At 37.2% G+C, this 25703-nt stretch overlaps 2 pseudogenes; both read left to right on the top strand.

Moving 5' to 3' along the window:
- The first annotated feature begins 5498 nt into the window (after window positions 1-5498).
- Window positions 5499-9856, top strand: LOC122144185 (annotated as a pseudogene).
- Window positions 9857-11201: 1345 nt separating this feature from the next.
- LOC109083173 lies at window positions 11202-18767 on the top strand (annotated as a pseudogene).
- Window positions 18768-25703: the final 6936 nt, after the last annotated feature.

The following is a 25703-nucleotide window of genomic DNA, read 5'->3' as shown; positions in this document are numbered from 1 at the left end:
CCATTAAACAGGACCGAAAGTTTTCTTTCAAAATCTTACCCCAGCATTAGTGAATGCAAATTTGACTAAATAAATTAATTAATTGATAATAATAATAAAAAAAAGAACTCCAAATGAACTTGTTGGGAAGTGCTGTCTGTCAATGTCCCAGAAGCTCTCCATCGGCAGTAAACTTCACATCTCATGAAGCTGCACACCATCTCTCCACAGTGTGAAAAGAAATGTTCCAGAAAGAAGGGAAATTCAGAAAAAAAAATACCCTGAGGAAAGAAAAACAAACAAACAAACAAAAACAGAAGAACAACAATTGTTATAAAACATATCCAGTCATTATAAATGGTCCAGTTGAGTGAAAGCAATAGACCAGTTGCAGTCCAAAGTATAAGCAAAATGTTAATAATTTTAGCAGTAAGAGGGTAGAGAGGTAGAATTAGTGCTGTCAAAATAAAAAATTAATCGTGATTAAATAAAAGTTTTTGTTTACATTATACATGTATGTGTATTGTGAATATTAATTATGTATATATAAATACACACACATACAGTATATATTTTGAAAATATTTACATTTATACATTTATATATTAATATTCTTATATTTTTATATTATATATAAATATATTTAATATATAAACATAACATATTTTTCTTAAATATATGCATGTGTTTGTATTTATATATACATTAATATACACAGTATACAACACATATATTATGTAAACAAAAACCTGAACCACACGTTGACACTGGGCTTTAAAAATAAGATAACAATTTTTACAGCATTTTTTATCAATTACCAAAAAAACCATTGTATAAAATATCCCAAAACTCCATGAAAATTAAGAAAGGTAGCTTCAATTTTTTTCTCTCAAACTTGCCTTGCAAGCTTCGCTCACACTTCTTCATGAAGAAATGTTCCTGTATTTTCCATGACTGACACAGCAAAGCTACTGTCCTCATCCTTTGGTTTGTTACCTGTAAAATATATGATGATTAGAGGGGGGTTTGTAAATGCTCAGGTAGGAATATATCACTTGCAATCGAAAATATTCAAAGCAGTTGAGATCCATAGGTATAGTGGACTTTATGGCACTTTTAGCTTATAATGTGTGATCAGGGTGAGCTGGCTGGGCAACAATTCATTAAAAACTTAAAACGTCACCTCTTCAGTACTGGTCTGTGTTGCCACACTGTAACTTGATCTCCAGTAACAAAACTGTACTGATCCTGCAAAATGAATGAATAACTCCAGATAAGTAACAAAAAAAAAAAAAAAATTACATTACAAAGACAAGCAGTAACAGAACATCTCGCTCTTCAAATGCAAAAGGAAAAAATAAAAACAAAAAAACAATAGCATTATTTCGAGAGGTGGCTGAATATATTGAATATTACTGGTGGTTATAATATCGATTATGTACATTAAATATTACAAGATCGTATCTTTATATTTTATTCAGTAGCGTTAAATTTAATTTTAAATCGTTTAGTTAAAATAAAATATTGTATTTTCAGCAGCCTTATTTTTTGGTTCACACACGCGATCACATTTCAATATCAGAATGCAGACATAGATAAATTATAGGACATGATTAAAGGGGTCATATGACGTTGCTAAAAAAGAACATTATTTTTGTGAATTTGGAGTATTGCAATGTGTTTATGCGGTTTAAGGTTCAAAAAACACATTATTTTTCCACATAATGTACTTATTCTTGCTCCTCTATGCCCCGCCTTCTGAAACATGTCGATTTTCACAAAGGCTCATCTCTCTGAAAAGCGAGGTGTGCTCTGACTGGCCAACTAGTTTGTGATTGGCCGATGTCTCAAGCGTGTGACAGAAATGTTATGCCCCTTACCAGACTGTGATGCCGAGTCCCCCCCCCCGTGCAACGAGACAAAACCAGAAAAACCCATTATAAATGAGGCATTTGCTGCATCCAGTGGGGACATAATTACTGATTATAATGACATACTGTCTTTTGCATGTTGCATATCGCGCTGCGTTAACAATAAAACCATGCCTGCATTTGTGATTGGAGAATGACATACAACAAGCACTACTCTACACTGCTCAAAACTCGCTTTTGAATCCTCAGTGGCAAAATTCTTTAAATATGAAAAAATTACTTAATCAGGCTGTGAGTCAGAAGCGCCAGACTGTCCTTGCAAAGTTGGAATTGCCCCACTTTATAGAAACAGACACCGGCATTTTAGGCTACAGTCCTTGTCCTCTATAGACGGTTTCAATGGCAACAACATAAACAAACGTTACTGCGCATGCGCACTTTTGTGGCCCTAACTGAACTTCCGGAAGACTTCCAATTAGAATCAATAACAACAGCTAAATAGTCCCTCTAGAGTAGATTATTTTTCATAACAAGCAAAATATGTTTGCTGCATAAATCAGACTTACTGAAAATGCAAATTCGTCTCTGCCAGCTCGAGGTGCTTCAAAAGTGATATGAAAGTCACTTAAATTCACCTCCAGAGTCCATATAGCAAGAACTGCCAATTATGGTGAAATCCACACGAATGGCAAGACTAAATTAAGGATAAAGAAAGCTTATATCAAGATATATTTACTTGATTCATTATCTGCAGTACATAAAGTCTCACAGAATGTCTCATCTGTAATCATCCAATTGCACATTAAACAAAAGAGACACTTTTTTTAACATGTTATTTCAAGCTTTCCATTTCTGTTCAAGTTCAAATTGTTCTAATTCATTGTGTAGTTAGTCCAAAGATATGGTTAGACTTATTCATGACTCACTCACAATTAATGCATTTAAATGTGTTTAAGACTTAGAAACAACATGACATTGAAAGTACTCTGTACACAGATGTAAATTACAGTACTATTACATACAAATACAGTACTCTCATAAATGACACTGTATGTTAAATATTAAAACTTAATAGAGTCATAGCGCAGGAGCTGGTGATGAAAATTTCACACAATAAGTTTTATTGGAGTATACTGTATAAGAAAGTGTATTGAAGTTTAGAAGAAAAATGCATTTCAATTGCATTAATGCACACAGAATATATTATAGACTAAACACATTTAAAATACATTAAAAAATGTAGTTTTGGAGAACACACTTAAGTTTAAATTAAAATCAATTATTTTAAAATCAATGCTTTTTAGTATGTTGATAAATATATAAAAATAAGTGTACTTATTTAAAACACACATATTTACATTTTTATAAAGGTCCACTCAAGTATGTTAAGACCTATTGTCATTAAGTGTACTCTCTTTGTACGTACACTTAAGTGGCCTTTAATTTAAATTATATTATATCATCTGCAAGTGCAAAAACTTTTTAAAAAAATAATACTTTAATACTTTTAATACTCTTTTAATACAATTGAGAGCACACTTAGTTTTCACAAGGGAATAGCACATAATAAACTATTAAATGCACTTTTAAAGGGTTAGATAAAACACAAAGATGTCTCTTGAAGTGTATTGCCCCAGCAACAAGCTGTTGTGTTACTCCTAAGGTTATATTTGCAACAAGGTATTAAATGCTAAATATGTCTTTAGATCCTTTAGTGTTGTATCAACGTAGCTAAAATCAACTTAGATCTTGATAAAATAACCAAAAACTTTGGAAATAGGAAATTCGTAAATACACGTAAAAAAGGACGTATCCTTGTGGCGCGGCTGATACAGAAGTGCATAAGCCGCCTGAGTACTGCTACGCTGATTTGGAGAGACACAGAGGAGAGGAATTGTTGAATAAAGTCGTTATTTTTGTTTTCTTTGTGTACAAAAAGTATTCTCGTTGCTTCATAATGTTACGGTTGAATCACTGATGGCAGATGGACTATTCTGATTATGCTTTCATACAGTACTTTCCTGGACCTTGACACTGTTAATTATTTGGCACGTTGACAGTCCTCAAGCCTCCCGGTTTTCATCCAAAATAATTCTTAAATTGTTTGCTGAAGATGAACGATGCTTTTACGTGTTTGGAACGACATGGGGCTAAGTGAATAATGACAAAATTTTCATTTTGGGGTGGAGTAACCCTTTAATCAAAGCAAGAAGCTATAAGACAGACAGGACAGACGGACAAAAACTGACAGACAGATAGATAGATAGATAGAAGATAGATAGATAGATAGATAGATAGATAGATAGATAGATAGATAGATAGATAGATAGAAGATAGAAATGTACCACCCACTATAATTAAGAGTTAAACAATAAATCGAAACAATTACCTGGAGGGTTATCATAATAATATAGCCTACCATAACATCCTACAGAATACACACTCACATGACATTTATATTAAAATACTGCATTTAAAATAAAATGTTAAAATCTGAATACCAAAGTCTGTCTGCAAAATTAATTATCATAAATTGACAAAAACATTTTATAGAAGAAACATGCATGAGTCGATGTTTTTTTTCTTTTTTCTTTGTATTAGAATTTGTAGCTAGAACAGCTTTACAAACTGAATGAATTCTAGTTAAGGTCTCGTTGGGAAAACTAGTGCATACTCTTTCTAAAGGATAAAACTAAGATTCGGTATGTTCATATGAATAAGAAACAATTGAATGACTCGTTTTAATATTAGTTAAGTTGTCTTGATTCGTTGAAAACATACAGGCAATAGTAGCCCAATAATAGCCTGTTCCCAGCTGCGCGCATGCGCTCTTCACCGTGTGCATAAACGCGGAACGGGCGGATTTCAAGCAAGCAGTTTGTGTAGTTTCATGAGTAAACTCTTTGCTCCGGTTTCCTAAGCAAATTGTCCTTGGTGTCTATAACCTATTTCTCGTTAAAACAAATGTTCCTTAAGTTCACAAAAAGCCATTCAAACCATTGAGAGACGACAAAGAAAGAGACAGTAGGACGATGAAAAGGAAAAACAGATCCGGGTATGATTTAAAGGGCGCCTGGGAAGAAGAGACAGAAAAATAAAAGACAAAATAAACGAGCGAAAGGAGCGCCCGCAGTGCAGAAATCAGGACGGGTATCTATCTATCCTATTATCTATCTATCTATCTATCTATCTATACTATCTATCTATCTTAGTGGCATCAGCTTTGGTGAACTTACTACGTTTTCACATCTTTTGTGACATTTGCTGCACTTGATCAGCAAGCATATTATTATATACTATACTATATTATATACTATATTATATACTACATCATTATACTGGTATAGTCTTAATTAAAACAAAATCAAAATCGTATTACGCCATACCGTTTAAACTTTTTTTGTTCATTTTCATTAACGAGAATAAAAATAAATAACCCAAAAATTTATTTATTTTTTTCCTGTTATAAGCAAATGTGTTAACTTTTATAATTAGTAGGGCACTGAGCTTCTTAAAGGTCATTAGACAGTAACTTCTGTAACCTCAGGTGTCATAATGGTCGCAGGTGCAGCAGTTATTCGGGTGCATCCAAAATCGCATACTACCCTACTATATAGTAGGTGAAAAAAAGTATGTGACAAAAGAAGTATGCCTGAATTATCAGTACTGATAAAAAATGCTGTTGGTAAGTCACATGACAATGGCGAATGCAGTAGATGACCATTCATAGTAGGACACGTTCATACTATATAGAGCAGGGGTCTTAATTACTTATTAAAAAAAATCTTTCATCCAACACATTATTTTTCTTATCCACATTTGCAGAAGAAAATAGAATATAGATCCTATATATATATATATATATATATATATATATATAATATAATTTATATACGTGTATATATCTCTATATATATATATATATTATATTATATATATCTATTCTATATATATTAATTTAAGTTCTTGACGGACAGATAGTTGTTATTTTGCACTTTTCCTTATTGTAATTAGGCTACATATTTTTATATTTATGTTTCAGAGATGAAGGCTTTTTAGGTTTAGCCAGATTATTTAGAGCTGTGTTTTGTAATGTGTTTTTCTCTGATCCTCAGCTCTCGTGGGTAAAGCTGACTCTACAAAATCAACTGAAGTGAAGGTTTCTAGCAAAGACAAGGACAAAAGGGAGAAAAAAACTAAATCTGCCCACTCAACAGACTGGTCTGAGGATGATAAGAAAAAACAAACTCCGATGGCGGCAAAAAAATACCTTCTGAAATAAAGAGGAATGAGGAAAGGACAACTTGTGTTTAAAGGTGAAGTCAAGAATGTTTTTTTTTTTTTTTGGTGTAGGTTTATGATTTATTCCATTCTTTTATTCATTCACTAATTTTGCATTTTTCTGTTGTTACAGACCACCCAGAGTTCACACCTAACTTGACTCCCAAAGAGGTTTTACAGGCAGGCAGTTTTGGGGGTACCTATTTTAGGCCCATGCTACTCCAGTATCACAAGTATGTTTCACTGTGATCAGATGTTAGCTTTAATTATTGCACAATGGAGACTTTAAATGCTTTGTTAAATAATGAAAGAACATTTGTTTAATTTAAATGGTCTTTTTTTTCTTTTTCATCCCAAAATGAAAATTTGTTTAAAATTTACTCACCCTCAGGCCGTCCAAGATGTAGATGAGTTTGCTTCTTCAGTGGAACAGACTGGAGAACTTTAGCATTGCATCAATTATTCTCCTATGGATTACTATGCAGTGAATGGGTGCCGTCAGAAATAGTCCAAACAGCTGATAAAAGCCCGACAATAATCCACATGTCTCCAGTCCCAATAATTTGTAGCATCTTGGAAAGCAAACCTGCATGTTTGTAATAAATGTATCTTTCAACAGGAACATATTTTCAAACTTCAGGACCATTGCTTCTGGCTGAAATACAAATATTCCATTCATAATATTGCTTTCTCCAGTGAAAAAGTTGTCTAATCTAAGATCAAGCACAGTTTACAAGCAAAAACAATCCAACACTGTTACTGTGTAAATGAACATGTGTGGTGGATTTTGATGTGAGGGGAGGACAACAGGCATTGAAAGTGGAGAAAAACATTTACTATGAATAATGGACAACGGTTTAAAGTTAAAACACCTTAATGATTGATTTGTTTCTTACGAACAACTTTGTTACTTTTTCCACGTCACAGGATGTTAATTAATGGACTGGAGTCGTGTGGATTATTTGTGGATTATTGTGATGCTTTTATCAGCTGTTTAGACTCTCATTCTGATGGCACCCATTCACTGCAGAGGATCCCTTGATGAGCAAATTATGTAATTTTCTTTTCTGTAGCTATTCTTTTAAAAACAGTGGTCCATTAATTATCTCTCTGCAACCTGATTGAGCTTGAGCAGTTTTGCTAAAATGAAAAAGTGTAGTGGCACGATGTTCAAAGCTGATAGAGACCTGTAAGACTGTAACTGCTTCCAAAGTCACATCACTGAGTACAGCTTTGGCTTATGGAACTGTAATACATTTTGACTAATTTTAACAACTGCATTTTAACTTGGACAAGTAAAAAAAAAAGTAATTTTAAGGGTCAGGACAGGCAGAAATATTTTCATTTGTTTACTGTACTTTCCGTTTTTAAAAAGTCCTTCACAGTCCTTCAGACATGAGCAAGGAACACAGGACAAGTGTTACTTTTTTTTATTTTTTTTTTACATTCTCTGCCTGTCCACATCTCTTTTGACAGGTCAGAGAGTTTGGTTATGCACTCCAAATGTCTAACAGTAGTTCTGCACTCAAACTGTAAATCTTAACGTATTCACAAGAAATGTTTTTTTTTTTAAACAAGAGCAAACATTACAAAGATGTTTGGCAGGAGCTTCCCGAAGACTGGCTGGATGGGCTAAACATCTCCAAACAGGTGCTAATCATTATCATTTCATTAGCACAGAGCATTTCAGTACGAAATACATTTGTCAAAGTTAACATAAACCTATTTTCAATAAGTGTCTATACAGATAAAAGAGCAATCCACAGTCTTACTCTTTTTGTGTGTGTGATTTATGGCTTGTAGAGGACCTCAATTGAATGTTTGTGTATTAGTACTTCTTTTTATGATCATTGTAGAATATAATTTTTACAGCTCTACGGTTATTTTTATGTGTTATCTGCCTCATGTTGTTGTTATGCAGCATTTTATGTCAGCAGATTAACCGGGTCATTTGAGTGGTTTTATTCCTTTAGTTTGAAGCTCAGGGCTATGAGCATGTGACGAGACTCTCACGCAAAAGGGAAAAACTCATGAAAGGTTTATGTAGCAAAAAGACCTTGCTTGCACTTGATAAAATGAATGTATAGTTGTTTGCCACCATGCTGTGGTTTGACGACACCTAGATTGCCACAAGCCAGCAATCATTTCACAGTTGACAGAAAACAGCGTATTCGGTCCAGCCTGGAGCTGCTGTTGTATGCACGTATTTGAGAAATAATTTAAACTTTGTGGATTTCTAAGCAGGTTTACACCGTTGAGAGTTGTTTTTTTGTCATTGTTTTTTGAGTTTTTTATTATTTGGGTTTTTATGAATTTCAGGTGGCTTCATCCACGTACAGGGAAAACGTGAACATCTATAATGTAAAATGTGGAGGCAGTCTAGAGATGTGGGAAAGCAGTGGCTGGATTGTCCCCAGGATCCTTCTGGCTGGTTCCAGTGGTACTGCAGGCAGAGCTGCTGCAACTCACTATCCACTACTGTTCAGACGTTTAGGGTTTAAAGAATGTAATTTGTTTATTGAGCCAAGGACATATTAAATTAATCAAAAGTGCAGAAAAAGGGTTGAATTCACAAAATTACATGAAGTGAGCAACAAATATTCTTTTTGACATTTCTATTAATCAAAGAAAAAATGATCATAGAAAAAATTATTAAACAGCACAACTGCTTTCAACATCGATAATAAGAGATGTTTCTTGAGCACCGAATCAACATATTAGAATGATTTCTGAAGAGACTGAGGAAAGTTGAAGACTAGAGTCTTTCACACATGATGTTCCATCTTCCCTGCAGGTTTTTACCACGGCAGGCGAACAGAGGACGATGCACGTCAGATCAGTCGCTGGGCCAAATGTGCAGGAGTCAAAAGGTCGGTGGAGGCAGAATCTCATCACAAAAGTGGTCCGGTCCGGTTGTGCTTATGACAACCCCAGTGTTTCCTCCCCGGTGGCCAGACAGACTCTGCAGCACTGGGGCTACAAACTCACCCTGGAGGACTACAAGGAAGGAGCAAAGAGGGGTCAAACCCAAATAGGATTAACATTTCCATATTGGCCTCATTCGATTTATCACATAGTGCAGAAGAAAGCTGGCCTTACTGCATGGAAATAAACTCACAAATCTGATTAATTAATTGATGCTTTGTCTGACCGAGGGGACTTGTTTTAGCTGAGTAGACCGGTGGTAATAGTACTGCTGTATTTGGTTCCCGTCGGACATGTTTTCTGTAAGCTGTTTTGGTAAATAGAAAAGTTAGAATAATGGTCTATTTTTAAAATTTGGATCCAAGGCAGAAGCAGACACGAATTGTTTTTTCTTGCCGCAGTTGTACACTTGCGTGCCTTGGAGGAATGTGGAGAACGAATCTGTAATCGGATGTGGGCATTGTTACAATTATTTTTATTTTGACAATAGATTATTTTTCTAGGTTTATTTTTTAATACATGCTGAATGTGCTTATCTATTTGACTACACTCTGTGTCATATACAAACTTTCCAATCTGTCAGTTTTTTTTTTTGTGTTTTTTTTTTTTGGTGACACTACACATTGCACCATATGGTTTTAGAAACAGGTGGAACTTAATCAAAATGTTATTTTTTTTTTTGTTTTTTTTTATGGGTCATTTGTTATGCAGTAATTTTTCATGACCCTTGTATATGTATTGACATAACAGATATTGGTAAATGTACTCGTTCTTTGCTGTTTTATGGCCTGTATTGGTTTGGTTGTTCTCCGCTTTCTATCCTATTAGATAACATTTCAGAAATGGTATATGATGATATATAAAAATCCACAATTTTAAAAACAATTATTAATATTAAAACTTGAAAGGCCTCATATAAATTAACCTCAAACCCCTCCACTTCAGTTACTTATTCCAAAACGGTTTTTTAAGTTTATTGTCATTGTGTAAACAATACAATTATAATTAATAATAGTTATGCCTGAGAATGACCAGATAAAAAAGTGTACATTGGTTCATTTCACTGGATTTGTTGATTGCGTTTTTTCTTTGTTCAACACTTGTCGCGCCAGGAAGTTCACAATTATTACATTAGTTTTTTCTCAATCTTTATAATATTATATATATAATTAATGCCAAGATACCAAAGATCAAAGTACAGAGAATATCAACATTGCGTACAGAGAGGTGACGTTAAATGCAAAGCTCACTAACTTGTTTTTTCGTCATTTCCTACGAACAAAAAAACGATTTTGGCCTAAGCAACTGGGTTTAAAAACGACGACAACCACTGGAACATTTGGAACTCGTAGACGTCATTTTATTGACGTGATATTGGGCCCAATCGAATGCGTCAGAGCGTTACGCCGGAAAACCCCCCCGCTAGCCAATGAGCAGCTAGAGCCGGCAGCAAGTTCAGGTGTGCGGCGTTCAGCCTCTCTCCTCTTTGTGAGCAACGCTGCGTGTGTTACTGGAGCGGAATTAAATACTCTTATAAAAGGTATTTGACGTTGTTATGGCTTTTATATTCTATGCATGTGATGAATGCTTTCATTATGAATGAATGTGTTTGCGCATATGAGCTGGAGACGAATCCGGGCCATTTGCCGTGGCTGAGCGTATCTGTCCAGCTCGGCTTCGCTTTGCAAACCCATAACGTTACACGATTATTAATAAATCAGATAATTAATAATGTAAGAATGCTGCACCAAGCTACACTCACTAATGTTCGTAATTAAAGCTTGAAATCTTAACAGTGAACAAGGCATACGTTTAGCATACATAATGAAGAATCAAACAATCATAGAAAACAAAGGCCAAATTGCACCCACCAATAAAGAAATCATCCGTTAAAAGCACTCATTAAGGCATTGGACATTAAATATGCATCTTATTTCTTCGTTAAATGTATAATTCAAAAAAATATGCCCAAACTGCTAAGTATATTTTCAAGCTCTGTTGTCCTATCTTAACGTGTAACGTGATGAGATTCATAATTAGTTGATTTTTTTTTCAGTGTCTCTTGTTCATGTAGTGTTTGTAGAGTTTTGTCATTACGCATGTCAGTATGTAATTAAAGGATGCTGAAATGTCTGAACGTCCATCATGGCCTTTGTTTACACTTTTTGAATTGAGCCTTATTCTTCTCAGGTTTTAAAAACCAATGAAATCAAGTCTGTATTGATGTTTCATGTTCCTCTATTAGATGCAAGAAACAGAGGACCCTTTTCAGAGCAGCATGAATCACGGCCCACCCCGACAGCAGCCCAACCCCCAGCAGGAACAGCAGAGGAAGCCCCCAGGAGCCGACAGCAATGGACAGCACACTGATGCTGTGAGAGCAGAGCAGCCCGAGTAAGTAACAGCTGTGGGCTGATGGGACACATCTTGACTTTGTTAAAGTCATAGTGGCTGACTGAACCCTCTCTCCACTGCAGATGCTGCTTTCACTATAGACCTGCATCGAACTTCAAGAAGCCAGGCGAGAAGACCTACACGCAGAGGAAGCAGGCTGTTTGTGGTGAACCTGCCCACTGGAACCTCAGAGGAGGATGTGGAGAAGCGCTTCTCCAAGTATGGAAACCTTCTGAGATTTTCATCAACAAGGAAAGAAGGCTTCGGCTTCATCAGGGCTGGTGAGAGTTTGAAAGAAAATTCGCAGCAGAAAGTGACTATGCTAGTTTTGTTTTTTTTCAATGATGATTGACCTGACAAAGTTTATTCATAACCAAACATCTATTTATTTTTTTTGGTAATGTTAAACTACATTTTTAGTTAAAGATCGTGTTTTGATCAGGGCTTTATGCGGGGTCTTTTTCCTACATTTAAGGCCTAAAGAGGTTTTAAATTGGAGAAAGAAAGGCTTAAATTTATAAATTCATGGCATTAAATGTTGCTGCATACGGCAAAAAAATTAATATATATTCCTTAGTATTTTTGCTTTGTTTTCTAGTATAAATATCTTAACATCTTTAAATCAAGATACATTAACATAACATGCAAATTGAACATGAAGTCATGTTTTTTAAAAAAAACTGAATGAAATTTTAGTGAGTCTATGCTTAAACAAGAACAAATATCTGGGTATGAAACTATTTTTACCCTTTGACGGCATTTTGCTTCTCAAGAAAATGTATCTTGATTTAAGAATCTCTCTTAATTTAAGTGGTATTTTACAACTTTGAAGCATTGCCAAGAGAAGACATTTACATTTAGAGACTTTGTGTTCCATTTTAATTTGTTCCTTTCAAAGACTTAAATTCTTAAATAAAGGTTATGCCTTAAAAATTAAATAGTTTTTTTCCAGTGATGTTTGTATTCTCAGACAGCAAAGAACCAAATGCAGCATTAACCCTGACCTGCTGCTCTCTTCTCATTAGGAAAACAAAGACTCTTGGCAGACATAGCGAAAGCAGAACTGGATGACACTGTGTTCAAAGGTCGCCAGATCCGTGTGCGTTTTTGCCACTCACGGTCCTATTCTTGCGCTTCGCTGATGGTCAAGAACCTCAGTGCCTCAGTTTGTGTCCAACGAGCTCCTGGAGGAGGCCTTCGCCCATGTTCGGTCCTCCGATCTGGCGAACGGGCCATTGTCATCGTCGAGCTTACACTGATCGTGGCAGGCCAACTGGGAAGGGCATTGTGGAGTTTGCCAAACAAACCCTCTGCCAGGAAAGCTCTGGGGACCGTTGTGGAGATGGAGCCTTCTTCTCACCACGTGAGTGTCTGCTGCTTTCATTTTATTTAATTGTGTGTTAGTGGTAGCTGGTTAGTAAAGTTGGCCTTTCTTTCCCAAACTCAGTTTCCCCAGGCCTGTTACCGTTGAGCCGATGGAGCATCTTGATGAGGATGAAGGACTTCCTGAGAGACTTATTAACAAAAACCCCCTATATCACAAGTGAGTTCATGTTCTCTATATGCATTGTAAACAGTTGTGTTTGCAACCAGATGGTTACCCAGGCTTCCTGTAAGCATGGAAAACTTGGAAGATGGTGTTTAAGAAAAGTGTTTTTCAGATCTGGAGAGGTTATGGGCGCTTAAAATTATAAAAAGTAATGCAGCTCTATGTGCGCTAAAATATTTAATTTAATAAAAATTGTAAATGCATCCTTTTGTCATTTTTTTGTTTTTTTAATGTATTCTTTATGTATTTAAACAACAAAAAATGCTCAGAGGTGTGGGTTATGATTTTATAATAGGATATCACATTATAATTAAAGAAGAGTTGATCAAAAGTTGATACATTTTTGTGGATTAATGACTGTTTAAGTGTACATTATCCTACTACCCACCACATAGATAAACTGGCATGTCTTCCTCTATCTGTCCACCAGAGAGCGCGAGCAGCCGCCCCGGTTCGCTCAGCCAGGCTCGTTTGAGTACGTCCTGTATGCTATGCGCTGGAAGGCCTTAATGGAAATGGAAAAGCAGCAGTTTGAACAAGTTGATCGAAACAATCAAAGAGGCCCAAGAGAAGCTGGAGACTGAAATGGAAGCAGCACGACATGAGCACCAAGTCATGTTGATGAGACAAGGTGAGCACACACAGGTTGCCATTTTTTGGGGGAGAGTTAACCCCAAATGTTTTGTCAGCCGAACTTGTTTAAATATTTGCTTGAAATACTCCCATAAGAATTCAAGTTAATATTCCAAAAATTTTTTTTTTTTTAGATTAGATTCAACTTTATTGTCATTATGCAGAGTACAAGTACAGAGCTAATGAAATGCAGTAACTTAACAGTAATTTAACACATGTAAACAGTGTAAATAAGTTAGAATGCATAAAACAGCGTTAGACAACCCCTTTAAAAAATTTGGATTGCTTTTTTTTGTTTGTTTTATTTATTTTACGTTTTTATGATTTAATAATTATCAGCTTTTTTTATCAGTTGCTTTTCGCTCACAACTCTAGTTTGGTAAACCCTAGTCTCAGCCTCAGACGTCCCCCCCACAGACTGCTGGTTAAAGTCTGATGCAGACGGCACACAAAAGTGGAAACACTTCAGGAGTTTCGAAGTCGTCATCGGATTGGTTTGCATTATACAGGATTTCCACGAGACGTGTATGTGTCGCGTTCTTTAACGTTCAACCTGAAAAACAAAAAACAAAGATGTCGTGATGCCAAACCCCCTCACGAAATAAGAAAGCTGTCGTGTTTACAACTGACAATGAGTGTTTTTTTTAGGATCAATTAAATGCTTGATTTTAAAAAGTATATGAAATATTTAAAGTTCTTGGCATAGAATCTTAAAAATATGTGATGAGAGTTTTATACACCAGTCTGTTATTGTGGTGACATTTCCACGCCCTGAAACGTGACGCTGAACGAAACGAACTGTGATTGGTTTTATGACATGTCGGTCACACAGCCTCATGGGCGGGCCTTGGCCAATGAAAGCTGCCATGGATTCCATGAGATGGATTTCCTGGGGGAAGAAACTGTTCCTGTGTCTGGTCGTTCTGGTGCTTGGAGCTCTGTAGTGTTGACCAGATGGCAACAGTTCAAACAGGGAGTGTGCTGGATGTGAGGGGTCCAGAGTGATTTTGCCAGCCCTTTTGCTCACTCTGGATAAGTAAAGTTCTTGAATAGAAGGGACGGTTGTGCCGATGATTCGCTTAGCAGTCCGATGAGTGTGGTGTCGTCAGGCAAACTTCAGGAGCTTGACAGAGGGGTCTTTAGATGTGCAGTCGTTGGTGTACAGGGAGAAGAGCAGTGGGGAGAGAACGCAGCCCTGAGCAGCTCCGGTGATGATTATACGGGTTCTGGATGTGTATTTTCCCAGCCTCACTAGCTGCTGCCTGTCTCTCAGGAAGCTGGTGATCCACTGACAGATGGAGGTGGGCACAGAGAGCTGAGTTAGTTTGGGCAGGAGAAGGTTTGGGATGATCGTGTTAAAGGCCGAGCTGAAGTCCACAAACAGGATCCTCACATAAGTCCCTGGTCTGTCTAGAAGTTGCAGAACATAATGCAGTGCAATGTTTACAGCATCATCCACAGACCTGTTTGCTCTGTAGGCAAACTGAAGAGGATCCAGTAAGGGTCCAGTGATGTCCTTCAGGTGGGCCAGCACCAGTTTTTCAAATGACTTCATGACCACAGACGTTAGAGCAACAGGCCTGTAGTCATTTAGTCCTGTAATTTTGGATTTTTTTGGCATGGGGATGATGGTGGAGTGTTTGAAGCATGAAGGGACTTCACACAGCTCCAGTGATCTGTTGAAGATCTGTGTGAAGATGGGGGCCAGCTGGTCAGCACAAGATTTCAGATAGACTGGTGTAACACAATCTGGGCCTGGTGCTTTTTTTCCTTTTCTGCTTCCAGAAGACCTGGCACACCTCCTCTTCACTGATCTGAATTGCAGGTGTGGGGGAGAGGGGGGTTGCAGGAGGTGTGAGTGGTGTTGAGAGCTATTCATGGCAGGTTTCCAGACCTTCAGCCATCAGTTTTAGAGCTTGACAGGAGAAGACCATTTTCCTGCTACACAAGTTTGTCTGCATGCTTTAATTGACGTGTTTGTGGGTCGTTTTTAGGTAAAAACTTATGTAACCTGTTTTTGTCTTTCTAACAGCCAGTGAAGATTCTGAAAAAACACGCAGTGTTTGTTGTAGTAAGACATGGAACTTTCACATGCATCTGACTGACAGAAGCGCTCGCTTGTGTTTCAGTGTTGCTGTTAATGCTCTGGCTATTTTTAGCAAAAAGTTTGCTCCATAAATTCAGTTCAACAGCACTAAGTTAAAGAGGATAAAACTGTCACTCGTCTGAATCTACACATGCATTTTAGGTGTTCTTTCTCCATCTAAGCAATAAATGTACGTCTTTGAGCACTTTAGCGAAATTTTTCAAGTGCTCGGGTCATGCCAAAATACGACCCATTTCAGGGGGCTGCCAGAATTATATTTTAAAATAAGTCAGGGCTATAGAAGTGCATATTAATATTTACAAGTAAATTTCCATACTATGGGAAAGCTAGCCTTCTTTCTATCTGACCCCCCCCATCTAGTTTTGACGTCCATCAAGAGGGCATCAAGCTTTCTTTAGGGGGTTCAGACCCCCTCCCCCCCCCCCCCCCCGTAATTTGCACCCTGTACACAACTGACTGTCAGTTTTAGCGAAAGCACATTTCACACTCACAGGGCTTGAATTGCAGATAAGTTTAGATATTTAACCTGCTAAATATCTCTTGGGCATCAGCACTTCTCTCAGATTGCATATTTGATTATTTAAACAGAGCGATCATCAATAGTAAAGTGAACAAGCCTGCGCTTGTCTTTGGTTTTGGCCTTATCGATGATCTTTAAAAAAAAAAAAAAACTCACCAAGCAGAAACTCTAGGCTAACGTCATGTAATGGCATTAATTGTTATACATTTTCTATATTAAAACTTTTTTTGCAAACAAAATTTGCCTTTAATTCATCTGTTTTAAAGCACTTCTGGTTTCCATATACACAGATGACAGTTGCAATTGTCATGTCTTGCACTTTTCTTCACTGTCCCATCATCATCATTGTTTTTAATGCAAGTGTAATATCAAGGAAAAATCTGTAGACCCCTTGCACTTTGTCTAGCAATTTTTGAAATCAAGTAGAGTAAGGGGAACCTAAAACCAGTAAATTCAGACGACTAGTAATTCAGGCAACCCTGTAGTTTTACACATCCCATCAGCAATCACACTGCACTAAGCCACGTCTGTTTCTCTCTTTGCTTTAGATCTCCTGCGCAGACAGGAAGAGTTGAGGAGAATGGAGGAGGCTCATAGCCAGGAGGTGCAGAAACGGAAACAGATGGAGCTGCGTCAGGAGGAGGAGCGGCGGAGGAGAGAGGAGGAGCTCCGTGCTCACTCTGAGGACCTGATGAGGAGACAGCAGGGGCAGGGAGGCAACTTCTCTGAGAAAGTGAGTCTGGGGTTTCCAAGCTCCACAGTTATTGTTTGTATTTCTGAGGATTTTTAATTCATGGGTTTTGTTTTTGCTGTTTTTGTTGTTTTTTTCAGAGAGATCCAGACATGAGGATGCATATGGGAGGTGTGTATATCACACTCAAACACTCTCAGTGATTAACAACACTGAACTCACACTTAGACTACTGAACATTTAAAACACCAGTGTCACAGCAAGAATTGCTGAACCCACATGCTGTGCTGAAAATGTCCCTACCCTTTACCTAATTTGGTGTTCCTGGTTAATTTTAAAAATTGTTTGTCTTTCTCGCCATTCTGTAATATCACCAAGTCTTGGATTCAGTCTTTTTGTCACCCACTTTTCTATCAATTAGCACAGGTTTTGTATTTATTTTTTTTTTAACTGATCGCCAGCCTCATTAATCTGAGCTTATACAAAAACAAAAAAAACAAACATTTGTGGATAATTTCGGCAATGTTCACTCAAAAATGACGTGCATAAACAGATCAATGAGGCCTATAATCAGTTAGTTCCAAAAAGATATACAAGACCTGTGCTAACTGAAAGAAAGCAAGTTGATAAAAAGATTGCACCCACTATTTGGTAATAATATTGAATACTGGGACATTTATATTTTTTTCTAGGACGTTAATTCTTGACCAGAAACAAATTTAACAAAGGGAGGAAAATATCCCAAAAAGGACAAAAAATAGAATTATTTTGGGAATTGTTTTATAGTGTATGTATGCGATAACTAGTGTTTTCAAGAAAAAAAAAAATAATTCAAAAGAATTACTGGAACACAACATGAGGGGAGTCCTGTTGTTTTGCCCTACTTAATATGTAGAGAAAACACGGTACATGATTGGTCTTTTTTTTGGTTCTGCTCTTACTTGCTGGTCAGGTTTTTTTTTTTTTTTTTACCCATTTGTAAAAATTATTTTACCCATTTGAACATAACATTGATTTTTCTTTCTTGGGGTGAAAGGTCAGGGAATGGCCATGAACAGGAACCCGATGGGTGGAAATACCACAACAGCAGGGGCTGCCAGCTTGGCTTCCAGTGAGGTACAGATTTCTCAACGCACATTGACAGCTTTCAGTTCAACATGCAAAGTGTACAGTATGTAATTTTCTGTCTTGGTCTGTTTCAGCAGGGGGCTGCCGGTAATCCAGGTGGTCTCCCTCTTCCCTTCCCTCGTCCTGGACCTCCTGTTGACTTTGGCCCCAACAAACGCCGCAGATTCTGAGACCACCAGCCAAAAGTCATTCGCTTTGTTTTTTGTTTTGTTTTTTTAACATACTGTAAAATATTTTTAAGTGCATATTGTGGTTTTGTAGGACCTGTGTATGCATTTCACATTCACAAATGAAAATGTAAAGGCAAATGTAAACAGGTTGAAGTGTATGTTTTAATTTACCCTGTAAGATCTCCCATCCCCAGCAGGAGCCTTGAGGGACTGTTTCCAGAAACGAATTGAGCCCAGCTTTGAGGGGCCCTTATGCTTATGATTTATGATCTATAGGCGAGGGTTTATCAGTGCATGGAAACAGCTCCTGGCTGGACATTCAGCTTTGTATAGCCCTATTTTTCCTTTTTTATTAATTTCTTCTTCTCTTTTGTATTTCACCCAGCAGTGACCTTTTCTAAAGTAGAGATTAGCTTTTGTCCATCTTGTCCTCTGCAACGCTTGCCTTTCTAGACAACTTTAAATAAATTCATAACTACATGTTATATACTGTCCAGTGTCGCTGGCAGCATTCATGGATTGCATTTTGTGATTTTGTCTTTGTACAGCTGTTACAGAGAAGGAAAGATAACATATATTTTAAATGAAATGGTCTCCTATCCATTCAATCGCTAAAAGGTATGGAAAAGAATTATAAAAGTAGTTCAATATACCACTTCTGTTTATATATATATATATATACACACACACACACCCTTTGTCTTCTAAACCACCTTGAACTTTTTGACTCCATTGTCTCTCACAATGTAGGATAATAGATTTTCTTTGGTGCGTCTGCTGTAATGCTGAAAAATTGTCTTCAAATCTTTAATTTACAGAGACTGTGGCTGCATCCAGAATCACTTACTTTCCTACTATATAGTAGGTGAAGAACTGAATGCCTGAAGTCACAGTATTCCTAAAAGAGTAGTTACCCAGATGACCTAAATACTGTACTTCCAGTCGAGATTCTGAAATGTGCATACAATAGACACTTTACTATCCCATGAGGCCACGGGAGAGCATGCTGATAGATCACGTGACAATGACAACATGGTGCATGCCATGTAGTACGTGCAGATTGCATTCATACTATATAGAACATACTCTTTTTGCAGTCATGAAGTAAATGCTTATTTAAAAAAAACAAGAGTATGTGATTGTGGATGCAGCCTTTGTGTCCATAGATAAAAATAAGCAACAAATAACTAGAATTAAAACGTAAAAAAAAAAAAAAGGTGTTTAAGAACTCCAGGAGGTTTAAAAGCTGAATGTTCTTCAGGAATCATTCTTTAACAAATACTTTTCGCAGGTAGGTCTCTTGAAGCATCCTGGAGACGTTGCCACAGTTCTTCTGGATTTTAGTCTGTCTCAGTTTGTTCTGTTTCTTTATGTCATTCCAGACAGACTGCATGATGATCAGATCTGATATCTGTGTGGAGCTCTGGCTGTTGTCAGACAAAAATCTCACTAGATTAGTACAATTAATGGAAAAATGAATGCTTGGAAATATAAACTGATATTTTCTACTGACACTCTACTGCAAAAGATACAAATAACGGACTTAAGTGGCATATTAAAAGTGATCATGTCAATATATAATTGAATATTTTTTGAGTTATGGGTTTTCTTTGTTACACATCTGTTATAATTATTCAACATTGCTGTTTAAAAGTCAATTTTATTTGGTTGGACTGTTACACGTACATTCATTTAGCCCATGCATGTGCTAAGATGAGTATGGCCAAGTTGAAAAACCTCTCACGAAAGCTATAAAGAAGATTTTTTTTTTATTATTACATTAGTCTATGGCTACAGGAAGATTTCCAAGAGTCTAAAAATTCCTGGAGACACAGCTGGCAGCCTTATATGTTTAAAATGTGTTTTGAGGAAGAAAAAGCCCAGCCTATCATAAACTTGGATTCGAGCAACTGAGAAAATCCTTCGATTTACTGCCGAGACTTGCAAGATGACCTGATCAAAGGAGGAAAAACATGCTTGACCAAGAAGAACATAAAAGGCCAAATTTGCTAAAATTAGTTTGAACTGGAGTTTCTAGAGTGATCAAACTGGAACTTTTTGCATGCATGGATCAGCAGTATGTCAGTAAATCTTGGCTAAATTTAGGGCACGTAAATGAATAGTCACGAAACATTATTTACCTCAGAAAAGACCCATAGCATATGGGCCCTGGGGTCACTTATAATATACAAATACATAAAACACAAACAAAATATATAAAATACTAAATATGTAGGCCAATACAAAATGCGCCACCAGATGTGCCCAGGTGGGCGTTCTTAAAAGGATTCGTCACTTAAAAGCACTATCGTAAGCATCTAGTTTGATTTTGCCCTTACTGTTGTTGCCCTTGCTTTAGCAATATATACGTAAGAATCTCATTAACATTTTATATACGACGAAATGGCAGGTAAGATTAATTAATATAAATAATATATGTGTGTGAGTTAGAAAAGTTCATTTGTAGTCTATATGACAAATATTTTCGAAGAAATCGCAGAAGAATAATGAGATGGAAAGTGAAAATAAATTAAAAAAAACGATGAAAGGTCACCAGTTAAAGAAGACTTGAGGCCGCAGTTTCAGTTTTATGGTAAGATTTAAGGCATTTAGCAGACAGTCAATACTATCTGCGACTGAAAATAGTATGCATACACATATCTCTGTGTGTTTGAGATTTGATTTAAAAAAATAAAAAATAAAAACAAATTATTCTTGTTATAGAAAGGTTTGTGGCACCAAGATAGGCTACTATGAAGGGCGGCCTTTGGGTTTGCTATACCCCCAGGGCCCTATGTGTTCGGGCCTGCTTACAGTTTTTGAAACTACGCCTCCATTTCTCAGAACTCTATACACAAAACACACAACATACAAAACGTCACACACATCTTGCAATAGCAAACACTTCTATGAAAACTGTTTTAACTCTTCTAAAAATTTTATTTTCTGCATAGTAACTCTACACACAAACATAAAATAATTAGCCACATACATGCCAAACTACACACAGATGTCATAAATGTAAAACACTGCTCTCGTGTCTTTTGCTTGTTCAGAGTGCATTAGAGCACATGTTTTTGTCATAGCACTCACACATACTGTATATGCATATGGATATATACACTATATATAGTATGTATGAATGATGAATTTTACACAGTTATGCAACTGACCTGAATCAATACTTAACTGACTTGAGCTGTAGAATGACACTATTTACTCGTTAGAGCTGCTTTACAGCAGAATGTGAATTTGATACTATTGTGAAGCTGGTGTGAAATTCTATATTGTATAAAGCACTTTAGAAATAAAGTTCACTCTCTGACTTGGCTTATATGCATGTATGTGTATGTATATATATATATATATATATATATATATATATATATATACATACACACACACAAAACACATATGCATATTCAGTGTGTGTGTATATATATACAGTGGGTACGGAAAGTATTCAGACCCCCTTAAATTTTTCACTCTTTGTTATATTGCAGCCATTTGCTAAAATAATTGAAGTTAATTTTTTTTGGTCATTAATGTACACACAGCACCCCATATTGACAGAAAAAACACAGAATTGTTAACATTTTTGAACATTTATTAAAAAAGAAAAACTGAAATATCACATGGTCCTACGTTTTCAGACCCTTTGCTCATTATTTAGTACAAGCACCCTTTTGATCTAATACAGCCATGAGTCTTTTTGGGAAAGATGCAAAATTTTTTCACACCTGGATTTGGGGATCCTCTGCCATTCCTCCTTGCAGATCCTCTCCAGTTCTGTCAGGTTGGAGGGTAAACGTTGGTGGACAACCATTTTCAGGTCTCTCCAGAGATGCTCAATTGGGTTTAAGTCAGGGCTCGGGCTGGGCCATTCAAGAACAGTCACGGAGTTGATGTGAAGCCACTCCTTCGTTATTTTAGCTGTGTGCTTAGGGTCATTGTCTTGTTGGAAGGTTCACCTTCGGCCCAGTCTGAGGTCCTGAGCACCCTGGAGAAGGTTTTCGTCCAGGATATCCCTGTACTTGGCCGCATTCATCTTTCCCTCGATTGCAACCAGTCGTCCTGTCCCTGCAGCTGAAAAACACCCCCACAGCATGATGCTTCCACCACCATGCTTCACTGTTGGGACTGTATTGGACAGGTGATGAGCAGTGCCTGGTTTTTCTCCACACATACCGCTTAGAATTAAGGCCAAAAAGTTCTATCTTGGTCTCATCAGACCAGAGAATCTTATTTCTGCGTTTTTTAGCAAACTCCATGCGGGATTTCATGTGTCTTGCACTGAGGAGAGGCTTCCGTCGGGCCACTCTGCCATAAAGCTCCGACTGGTGGTGGACTGCAGTGATGGTTGACTTTCTACAACTTTCTCCCATCTCCTGACTGCATCTCTGGAGCTCAGCCACAGTGATCTTTGGGTTCTTCTTTACCTCTCTCACCAAGGCTCTTCTCCCCCGATAGCTCAGTTTTGGCCGGACGGCCAGCTCTAGGAAGGGTTCTGGTCATCCCAAACGTCTTCCATTTAAGGATTATGGAGGCCACTGTACTCTTAGGAACCTTAAGTGCAGCAGAAATTTTTTTGTAACCTTGGCTAGATCTGTGCCTTGCCACAATTCTGTCTCTGAGCTCTTCAGGCAGTTCCTTTGACCTCATGATTCTCATTTGCTCCGACATGCACTGTGAGCTGTAAGGTCTTATATAGACAGGTGTGTGGCTTTCCTAATCAAGTCCAATCAGTATAATCAAACACAGCTGGACTCAAATGAAGGTGTAGAACCATCTCAAGGATGATCAGAAGAAATGGACAGCACCCGAGTTAAATATATGAGTGTCACAGCAAAGGGTCTGAATACTTAGGACCATGTGATATTTCAGTTTTTCTTTTTTTAATAAATGTGCAAAAATGTCAACAATTCTGTGTTTTTCTGTCAATATGGGGTGCTGTGTGTACATTTATGAGAAAAAAAAAATGAACAAATGATTTTAGCAAATGGCTGCAATATAACAGAGTGAAAAATTTAAGGGGGTCTGAACTTTCCGTACCCACTGTATATACACAACATACTTATGCAGAAACGGAACCATAGATATAGATATGCACTATCTCACGCCCAGTTTGTACATATTTTAAACTGTGGCCAATTCGTATGAATTTATATGTCCTCACTCTACAGTCATGGCCAAAAGTTTTGGCAGTGACATAAACCTTGTGTTTTGCAAAGTTTCTTGCTTCAGTATTTGTAGATTATTTCCCCACATGTTTCTATTGGATACTGAAAAACAATGATAAGCATATCATAAGTTTTAGAGGCTTTAATTGGCAAAAAAATATAATTAGTCAATATTCACATTGTTGACCCTTGTTCTTTATAACCTTTGCAGTTCACTCTGGCATGCTGGATATTAGTTTCTGAGCCAAATCCTGACTGATACTGATCCATTCTTGTCTCATTAATTCTCACATTGCCACGTCCACTCGCCTCTTCTACTTGTCCACTCACCTTTTGAGGACTGACCACAGGTTCTCTATGGGATTGAGATCCTGCAGAATTTCAGTCTGTCCTTGCCATTTTTCTTGGAGAGAAGTGGCTTCTTTGCTGCCCTTCTTGACACCAGGCCATTGTCCAAAAGTCTTCTCCTCACTGTGTGTGCAGATGCTCTCACACCAACCTGCTGCCATTCCTGAGCAAGCTCTGCACTGCTGGAGACACGATTCTGTAGGAGGAGGACAGTCCTAGCGCTTACTGGACACTCTGGGATGTCCTGAAGACTTCTTCACTGCAGTCGAGCCTCTCTCCTTGAAGTTCTTGATGATCTGGTAAATGGTTCTTTCAGGTGCAATATGCTTTCTTTGTAGTAATATCCTTGCACGTGAGGCCATTTTGATGCAAAGCGATGATGGCTGCAAGTGTTTCTTTGGAGGTAATCACTGCTAACAAGCAAACAATGATCGGAAGCACTTCTTCTCTACTTTTGTAGCATTCAGTCTGCTCTTACAATCTAATTAGTATTATAGTGATTAACCTGACTAGTACTCATTCACTCTTTCACATGTGCTGCTGACATGATTAGTCAATTAATGTTAGCCTGTCATCTTGTGTCAGGATCAAAAAAACAGTGAAATGTTTTAATTTATGTGTGTGTGTATATATATATATATATATATATATATATATATATATATATATATATATATATATATATATATATATATATATATATTTATTCATTTATTTTTTGTGAAAAGTACATTTTTTTGGCCAATGAAGCTTAAGCTATTATTTAAAATGCATCTGATCCCTCTACACAATAATCTAGAAACAATGTGAATGAACACCACAACAGCTTAAGCAGCAAACTTTGCAAAACACTAAATTTATGTCACTGCCAAAACATGTGGCCATGACTCTAGACCTTGTGACGGGTAGGTTTAGGGGCGGGGTTAGGTGTAGAGTTTGTATGAATTCGTACGAATTAGCCACCTCGTAAAATATGTACGAATTGCAGAGATGCCGTGAGAATTGTTTCAGTTCTTGATTGAACAAGTCACAGCTTGCGATACCTGCTGGATTTTTTCGGCTGGGTAAGATCTGTGGAGAGATGGTAGATTGGATACCCTCCGCCTTTGCCTGTGCACCCAGGTGATCTTCCTTCCCTTCCCTCGTCCTGGACCTCCTGTTGACTTTGACCCCAAAAAAAGGCCACAGATTCTGAGACCACCAGCCAAAAGTCATTGGTTTTTTTTGTTTTTTACATACTGTAAAATATGTTTATGTGCATATTGTGGTTAAAGGACCTGTGTATGCATTTCACATTCACAAATGAAAATGTAAAGGCAAATGTAAACAGGCTGAAGTGTATGTTTTAATTTACCCTGTAAGATCTCCCATCCCCAGCAGGAGCCTTAAGGGACTGTTTCCAGAAACGAATTGAGCCCAGCTTTGAGGGGCCCTTATGCTTATGATTTCTGACTGAAGATGCTTCATCTATGGGCGAGGGTTTATCAGTGCATGGAAACAGCTCCTGGCTGGACATTCAGCTTTGTAAAGCCCTATTTTTCCTTTTTTATTAATTTCTTCTCTTTTTTATTTCACCCAGCAGTGACCTTTTCTAAAGTAGAAATTAGCTTTTGTCCATCTTGTTCTCTGCAACGCTTGCCTTTCTAGACAACTTTAAATAAATTCATAGCTATATGTTACATACTGTCCAGTGTTGCTTGCAGCATTCATAGATTACATCTTGTGATTTGTCTTTGTACAGCTCTGCTTAGAAAAGAGCGACAGGCTCTCATTGTACCTGTTGGATGTTAGCGTCGTGCGCTTCCCACAGGAAGCCACTTATTTCAGGGCATTCATGATTAACTAAGCAAAACAGCAGCATTTTGTTTCAGTTGATTTCTTACAGAGATTATATACTTGTTATTTGTTTTCCAGAGAAATATTAATA

Source organism: Cyprinus carpio, unplaced genomic scaffold (genome assembly GCF_018340385.1).
Source record: "Cyprinus carpio isolate SPL01 unplaced genomic scaffold, ASM1834038v1 S000006615, whole genome shotgun sequence".
Taxonomy (NCBI): Eukaryota; Metazoa; Chordata; class Actinopteri; order Cypriniformes; family Cyprinidae; genus Cyprinus; species Cyprinus carpio.
This window is presented reverse-complemented; position numbering and strand designations above follow the sequence as displayed.